A 9,018-nucleotide genomic window follows, 5' to 3' on the forward strand; every position below is an offset into this window, starting at 1 on the left:
CTAGCACTCCACACCCATATGAGGTACAACCAAGGTAATGTTTGAGGCAGAAACTTATTTGTTAGTTTCTTTTCCTGCCTCACCGTCCTCATCCTCATGTACACAAACAATATAGTTGCAGAAATAAAAGTAGGAAATCAAATCACTAGAGGAATAAAGGAACACCAGGGCTAGTTCAGTTATTATGATCAACCATCTCACTTAAACCTGAGAATCCTGGGGCGCCTGGGTGACTCAGTCAGTTAAGCTTCTGACTCTTGATTTTGGCTCAGGTCACGATCTCAGGGTCGTGGGATGGAGCCCTGTGTCAGGTGCCGAGCTCTGGAGCTCTGCACCGAGTTGGCTTAAGAGATTCTCTCTCCTCTGCCCTCCCCCTCCCACATGCATGTGCTCTCTCTCTCCCCCTTTCTCTCAAATAAATAAATAAATCTTAAAAAAAAAAAAGTACCTGAGGGTCCTGGCAGCTCGGTGAGGAAGGAGAAACATGATGAATTACATGGCTCACAGCTGTGGGATGGGAGGGCCATAGCAGCTCTTCAGGGGAGACAATATTTTGTACTAGATCTGCATTTTTTCCCTATTGTCCTTTGTGGGTAGAGTACGGCCTGTGAAATTGGACTTCCTCCAGGCAGAGCTGCCTCATGCCTGAGGTATGAGCATATTTGGGAGTTCCCTGAAAAAGACTACATGTGTGTGTTTGTGTGTATATGTACATGTGTATGTCTGTGTACATGTATATGTTAAGAGCTGCAGAACTACTCTGACACATCATGACTCCATCCAAACTTCTCCCTTCACTAAGAGATGGCCAAACTCTGGCCGGGCTTCTAGCAACATAAGGCCATGTCCCTAGGATGACCCCAGTTCTCCCTTAAATGTTTTTTTGAGAAAGTTCAATGCTGCTAAGGTAGTCAAGCACCGGACGGAACAATGCTTTGCTCATGTAGAAAGAGGAGAGACAGAGTAGACCAGCTCCAATAATGTCTGTTGGACCCCACGGCTAGCGGAGTTCGCTGGCAGTCTACGCAAGGCCATTGGCCTGTGCTCACCCCTCTGGTGCGGCAGCAGAAGGACCTCCACTCTTGCCCCAGGAGCTGGAAACACGGCAAGCTGAAGGGGTGCCTGAGAACGGCTGACACCCGTGCTTAAGCAGAACAAAGGAGCACATTAGGCCCGGAGCAGGGAAGGATATTCCCACACAAGGTGATAAGCCCAGTGCAGACTGCATAGCCTCCTTATCTCCTGGTAAGGAATGTTCCAGGCCCAGGACCCTTTCTTATGTGGCTGAGGAGTCTGAAAACATGAGATGCCTTTCTCAGCAATTTACTACAAAGGGCTTACAATTGAGAATATGCATCTCCTCCAACTCAGAGGCGTCCTTTTCAAGGACCTGAAAGCCATTCCTGTGAAATGTAATCATCAGGAAGGATAGGGTCTCTGTCCCTCCGTTTCGCCGGGAGGACAGAATCCTGATTTGGGTAATTACCAGCCAGCAGACACAGCTGACCTGATCGCATTGAACTGACCACCCCTTTGTAATTTTTCACTTCCCTGACTACTGAGTCCCTGCTCACCCCACTCCCTACTCCCTCTACTCCCCTTTTAAATGTTTAGTCACCTCTGCACTGATTGGAAGGGAGCTCAGCCTTTTCCCAGCTTTCAATAGTTACTGAATAAAATCTATTTTTGCATTTGAATGCCTGGCTTTGTTGGTGTTTGACTCTATGTATGTGTAGTATATGTAATATAAATGTATATGCATGGGTATCTGTGAGATATGCACAGATTTTATAGGAGACCAAAGGAAGAGCCATTCAGTGTGGGGGAGAGAGTGAGGACCCTGAGGACCCAGAGAGGCCAGGAGGTAGGACTTGGGAGAGTCCATGCCAGAGAAAAGCTCCCAGTGGCAGGTCGGGCAAAGGATGTTAAAGAACAGGGATAAATTATTCAATTAAAGTTGTTTGTCGTGTGCTCATCCCCAGCCCCAAATCTGCAGATGTAGCCTGTGACCAGTGCCCCATCTTTTGGTTATACTTTTGTTCCACGAGAGGCCTGAAGCATGACGCAGCACTCAATTACGTTCCCCAAAGGAAAATCCACTTCACAAATAACATCACCGATGATTTCGGTAGAAGAGTCAGGAAAGGGTTTTACATCATGCAGTCTGTGTCAGGTCCCCACTGATCTGTCACTTCTTCCCCAGACCTAATTCACCCGCTCTGCCAGCCAGGGAGAGGAAGGGCAGAAGAGGTGCCGTGCTCCAAGGATAGATTCATAAGCCCATGCCCTATGCCCAAGAGCAAAGAGGCCCTTACGAGATTTAATGCTCTGCTTTCGTCCTCTTAAAATGGTTAATATTTTATCTGTGAACCTCTGTTTTGTAAGTGGTCTCATAGGACAACAGAGCCTGTGCCTAAGCATAGGAGGTAGGTATAATGCATACATCCACTACCTCCCCCTTCACAATCAGTATTTGCAATACCCCATCAGTACAGAATTTCGGGGCACCCTGGTGCATGAGACTTCAGTAGGACTCAAAGAGAGAACAAGCCAACAATTCCCACACCTTCCACTCAAAGTAGAACATGTTTGGAATACAGAAGGAAGACAATGGTCCTCTAAGAAACATGAAAGACCAAAGAACCGCATCATGTCCTTTCTTATTCATATGATTTCAGAGCCAGATGTGATCAGGAGAAAAGTAAGCCTTTCAGGAAACCCAGGAGATGTTGGTAGGGATGGAGGTGGGAGGAAGAGAATCATGATTTCCTCCCAAATTGAAGAAATTTCAGCCTTTTAAATTAAATATCAAAGACTAGGGATTTTCCAGCCAGCTGGAAGACATCTGAGCAGTTAACATCTGAGCTACAACTGTGGCTAAATCCCCAGGAGGAGGGAGACTATTTTGGAAGTCAGTTGTTATTGGTTATGGTAGCCCCAGCTGCTGAAACAACCCCTAAATATAATAAAAGTTCATTTCTCTTTTTCCAAAATAGGTATTCCCAATGATCAGCAGGTCTGATCCTCCAAGGGCTGTCCTCCAAGTGGAGATTAAAGGACCAGATCCTTTCTTTCTTATGGCCCCACCACCTTCATCACTCAGCTCTCCTGGTGCTGTGGTCCCTGCATTAGTCTGTACTGCGGAAAGAGGTCCTTTGGGTCAGGCTTGGAAGTGATACAGATGACTTCTGTTCTCATTCTATTGGCTAAAACCCAGCAATGGGGCTATAACTAACAGCAAAAGAGGCTGGGAAATGTAGTCTTCTCTGTGTAGTTAGGAAGAAGAGGAAATGGATGAACACTAGTCAGTGAAGAAGTAGGGAAGGCACTATGGTAAATAAAGGCATGGAGGGCAAAATGCTATGGTGAAGCAGGGAACTCCGAGCCACTCTGGTCGTCAGAAGAATATGAGTATTTGTAGAGGATGGTTGGGAGGCTCTCTCTCCTCTTTTCTTCCATGCCTGCAAAGCAGTAAAATCAGTAATAACAGTCTGCTAAGGTCCCAAGGTTATGTGCTTCTTGACAACCCACCATCCCAGTCCATCAGACAGAGACTGGAAGTCAATGCTCCAAGTAGAAAGAACTCATGTTTGGTTGGTGTGTTCTTTGTCTTCTCTCCCCCATGAGCCTCAGCTGCCCCGGTAGATGACTGGACACAGGAACTGGAGGCAGGATCAGATTTCCACGGAACTACTGGCTGGCACATCACTAAGCTATCTGTTCTCCCAGGCACACCCACCTTATGCTAATGGCTCTCTCAGGCTTGTGCTGTGCAGTGCTATCTCCTCATCCAAATGCCTAGAGGAAGAGCCCAGAGCCTTCCAGGGAGACCGTGACATCCTCTCCGGAACATTATCCATGGCCAGGGTGAGGTGTGTTAAAGGGTCAAGGAGGTGGCCATCTGCATTAACTAAGTCTAGCCAAGGAAATTGTTTCTGTCTGCCGGGGCTTGACAAATCAATTGATCTATCATGCTGTTCGCTGGGTTTCCTGAGAGCAAGGGCTCAGCTTTGCTGCACAAATACATCCTGGTATTGAGCTCGGGTAATAGATAGAAGGTTATCAGTGATCATATGAGAAAAGAGCCTTTCTTTCACATCACTTCTCAGCACTAAATTGCAGAGAAATCCGTGCAATTTAAAGGGATGGACCTGCCTCTTTACCCTAAGCATCTCTCTTTAGTGATGTTGTCCCTGTCATTCCTGGAAGGCTGCACAAGGGGCAGTGCTAAAGGACACTGGTTGATGCCACTATGCCCCTTCCAGACCCCTTTCTCCCTGCGTCCCCTCAGTGATGTTTGTGCAGCTTCTCAGCCTCACCCCTGCCTCCATCAAGTTACAACCAAATCGTCCCAAAGCCACTTGAATTGATGGCCCATGCAATCACAGGCAGCACTGGCTACATAATTTGCAGGGCCCCGTACAAAATGAAAATATGGGACCTCTTGTTCAAAAAAGCAGGTAAAACGTACCAGTAAAGGTCCTAAAATACAGACCTTGTTCTTTCCTCCAGAGTTTCTTTCTTACCTTGTCATGGTGTTTTTAATTTTTTTGTTTAGTATTAGAAGTAAAGAAAAATTAAAATTTTATGTTATTAGTTTGAGTTTACCATTTGTATTCATATTGTGCAATACTAAGGTTAAATGCAAATATGAGAGCATTTTACTCTTATGTAAAATCACCAAAATTATATAATTCTTATTTCATATCTCATACATGAATATATGTTTCATTTTTACAAAACACTGGATATGTTGCACAAGAAACCCCTCACTATTTCATTTCATTTCATATGTGCAATTCTACGAACATTCTCCACCTTTGACTTCCTGAGATGGGAGAAAGGAGTGAAAGGAAAGGAACTATAGGGTGCCATATCTTTTCCTTTCGTTCTAGGTGATCATTTTCATACGTGGTTGGCTACTGGAGGGAAGGAAGAAGGGTAAGAAAGAATATGACAGGATTCCTTGGTCGTTCATGTTTTTTAGAATGCTGTTGCCTTCTTTTTGTGCTTAACACAACTTCTGGTTTGACCAGAAAGCCTGGGCTCTCAGGGCTGTCAGCCCCTCCGCTCACTCCATCGCAGATAAAACAGGCGTCCTTGTATTTGCTTTGAGTCTTGCTGAGCTCCATGCATGTGGATCCTCTGGGATTCTCTACTCATGTGCATCTCAAAGGCTAAATGCAAATGGAGCAGCAGGAGCTAGAAGACCTGCATACAGCACCAGTCACCTCTGCTCATTCCCGTGGCCCACTGGACTTCACTTACAAAATACAAGTCAAAGATTAAATAATTAAGAATTTCAGAATGGGGGCATCCGGGTGGCTCAGTCGGTTGAGCATCTGACTCTTGATTTCGGCTCAGATCATGATCTCAGGGTCGTGAGATCAAGCCCAGTGTGGGGCTCCGCGCTCAGGACTGAGTCTGCTTGAGATTCTCTCTCTCCCTCTGCCCCTCCCTCCTGCTCTCTATCAATCAATCAATCAATCTTAAAAAAAAAAAAAAGGAATTTCAGAATGACTACAGCAGAACATTAAACCAGGCTCAGGTTCTTCTGAACTTACCCTGTGTGGTTGCACAGCTCACCCATCTGTACAACCAGCCCTCATGATGAAGTATAGCCAGACAGAGCCAAGCTGTATTCTAATCGCCAGTCCTGCTTAATTTCCCCACCAGATATTGATGACAATAGTCAAGAAAGGCTTGGATATTTACATCTTACTTTACATGCGTAGATTTTTAAAATTCTTGGATCTTGCAGAGATAATAAAATATGAGGACTAAAAATCCTACACAGTTATGATTGTGTTAACTTAGATGTCTTTACAATCAACACTCCCTAAAGAGTTCTAGCATTAATTTCACCAAAAGACTGTTAAAAAGCCTTAGGCTGGTATCACCAAGAGAACAGTCTGGTCTGTCCCAGACTCTAGTTTGGTGTCTAATGCTTACTGCATTTTTGTTCCACAGCAATCCTTGCTCTGATGTCCACAGAGGGCTTTAGACTCAGCTTCTGCTTATAAACATGTGCAATGTCCTTATTTAAGTGGTCTTGTTATCCCAGAATGAACATATTTTTTCTGCTCTTTTCAGTTATAAAAATAAAACATATTTGTGGTTAAAAATTAAAATGACACAGAAGGTATGGAGAAGGAGTTAGAAATTTCCCATCTAGTAATCTGCAAACATAACCACCATTAACATTTTTGTGAAGTTCTTTCCTTACTTTTTCTATTCACACACACACACGCACTCCTATAATTCTGGGAACACACACACACACACACACACACATTTTTGTTTATTGTTTTTCCAAAATGGTAGCATTCTCTACATACCATTAGTAGCTTCTGCTTTTCATTTTGATATTGTGATCGTTTTCCCATAGATCTACAGATCTCCCTATTAATGAATAATTGTAATGCTGTTTCTTTTTTTTTTTTAAGATTTTATTTATTTATTTGAGAGAGAGAGAATGAGAGACAGAGAGCATGAGAGAGAAGAGGGTCAGAGGGAGAAGCAGACCCCCGCTGAGCAGGGAGCCCGATGTGGGACTCGATCCCGGGACTCCAGGATCATGACCTGAGCTGAAGGCAGTCGCTTAACCAACTGAGCCACCCAGGCGCCCTGTAATGCTGTTTCTTTATCTAACTATATTGATAGATATTTAGGTTGTTTTAAGTTTGTTGCTGTTGTTTTGTTTTGTTTTTATATCTACAAAGTGAAATAAGCACATTTCAGGGGTATAAAAAGAAAGAATGAGGGGCATCTGGGTGGCTCAGTCCATTAAGCATCTGCCTTCGGCTCAGGTCATGATCGCAGGGTCCTGGGATTGAGCCCGTGTCAGGCTTCCTGCAGGGAGCCCACTTCTCCCTCTCCTCCCTGTTCGTGCTCTGTCTCTCTCTCTCTCAAATAAATAAATAAAATCTTTTTTTTTTTAAAGAAGGAATGAACTATCTCCTTGCTTGTCTTAGTTAGATGCCCATGATGTCTGAATTATCCTTCCAGTAACCATATGACCTGATGGCAAACACTCCAGTCATCCACCCGGTGCACACTTGGAGTCCCTCCCTGGCCTTGCCCTACTTGGGTGTCTTCTCCTACTTGGACACTGCAGCAAACTCCAGTCTGGTTCCTCCTCCAGTCTACCTCTCCTTCATCCTGTAGCCAGAGTAATCCTTCTAAAAATAGTTCTGCTTGTCTCACCTCTACTTAAAAATCTTTGCACAAGCACAAGCTGGAGGGGCCATGCTCAGAAGCTTTTGGTGTCTTTCTTTCATCAGTCTAGTCCAACCTCTTTCTGCTCACTCTGTTGTTGATGTGAGTGGACTTGACTTATAAACTTCATGTCTTATTTTATAAATCATTGGAAGGTGAACACAAGGTGTTTCCCTTGTCTTTTCTTTTGGCATATTGGCTCATCTTCCAGGATCCATCACTTGAAACATGCTCTATCTATGGAAATTGAGTTTGAATGGGAACATTAAGCGGAATTAATTTTTGGCCAGGAGTTAGAATTTGGGAGAAACATTTTCCATTTTTTGGCCACTTGAGAATTACATGTTAATTATTGTTGCTATTACAGATGGCTCTGGTTAATTTAAGCAAAAAAAAAAAAAAAAGGATCACAACAGGAGGCAGGTAGCTCAATGAATTGAGGAAAAGGCTGACCACCTTGAGTTTGGAAAACAGGAGAACTCAAGCATGGTCAGTTTTGGACAGCGCCATTGCACTGTCTGCTACACTGTCTCTCCTTCCAGAATTAAGATTTCCTGAAGAGAGAGAGAATTGGTCTAACCGGGATAGGAAGCCTGTTGGCTTGGGGGGTCATGGCTTGGGAATGGCAGGTGTTGATTTTGTCATGCCATGAAAAAGGAGGAAGTGTAGTCCCCTATTTTAGTCTGCTAGGGTGGCTATAACAAGGTATCAGAGACTGGGTGGCTTAAATAAAGGAAATTTATCCTTTCACAGTTCTAGAGGCTGAAAGTCCAACATCAAGGTGCTGGCAAGTTTGGTTGCTCCTAAGTCATCTCTCCTTGACTTGTAGAGAGCCCCCTTCTCACTGTGTCCCCACATGGCCTTCTCTCTGTGTATGTGCCTATCTGGTGTCTCTCCCTCTTCTTTTAAGGATGCCAGTCTTATAGGATTGGGGTTCCCACCCTTATGACCTTATTTAATCTTAATTTTCTCTTTAAAGGCCCTGTCTCCAAATACAGTCACATTGTAAGGCACTGGGCAATAGGGCTGCACCACAGGAATTCTGGGAGGACAGAGTTTAGTCTATACCAGTGCTCAAGATAACATATGACACTGTCAGGAAATGAAAGGGAAAGTGCTGCTGGGCAGGCAAGAACAGCAGATGGCCTCAGCCTTGCTCCTCTGGATCCTCATCAGACACACAAACATGCTTGTCTGATCCATACTTTTTTTTTTTTTTTAACTGGTGCAATTTTGTTTTTTAATGGTATAAATACATTGGAGTTCAGGGGAGGAGATTTAGGAGTCTTGAGGAGTGAAGGTTCTTCTCAGTTAACCACAGCTCCATTCATCCCCTCCTTTGCTATAATACTGCAGTGCCAGAGAAGGAAGGGGAGATGCTGAGTAAGGTGGGGAACAAAGGGATCTTGGGGGAGACTCAGGATAATTAACTGGATTAGGTGGGCCCATTTCAAATGCTGGTCACTTTCTCTTAAAAATCTTCAAGTTAAATAATATGTTGATACTTCTATGAGATGAACTAAAAACAACAATCAAACACATTCCTCATAAGCTTTATCTTCTTTTCTGACATAAATTAAATCTCTTCTCCCTCCCTCTTTCTCTCTTCTTTCTGTACCTTAGGTTTTTTCCATCTCCTCTCTTTAAGACATCTGGAAGATTAGAGGTTCATCACTGGTATATCAGCTCTTATGTTTGCCTTGTTCTCTGTTAGCTCTTTCTTGTTATGCACAATTCATTGTTTTTATTCATCTATCTATCTATCTATCTATCTATCTATCTATCTATCTATCTATCTAT

Source organism: Neomonachus schauinslandi, chromosome 12 (assembly GCF_002201575.2).
Source record: "Neomonachus schauinslandi chromosome 12, ASM220157v2, whole genome shotgun sequence".
In the NCBI taxonomy this organism is placed as follows: Eukaryota; Metazoa; Chordata; class Mammalia; order Carnivora; family Phocidae; genus Neomonachus; species Neomonachus schauinslandi.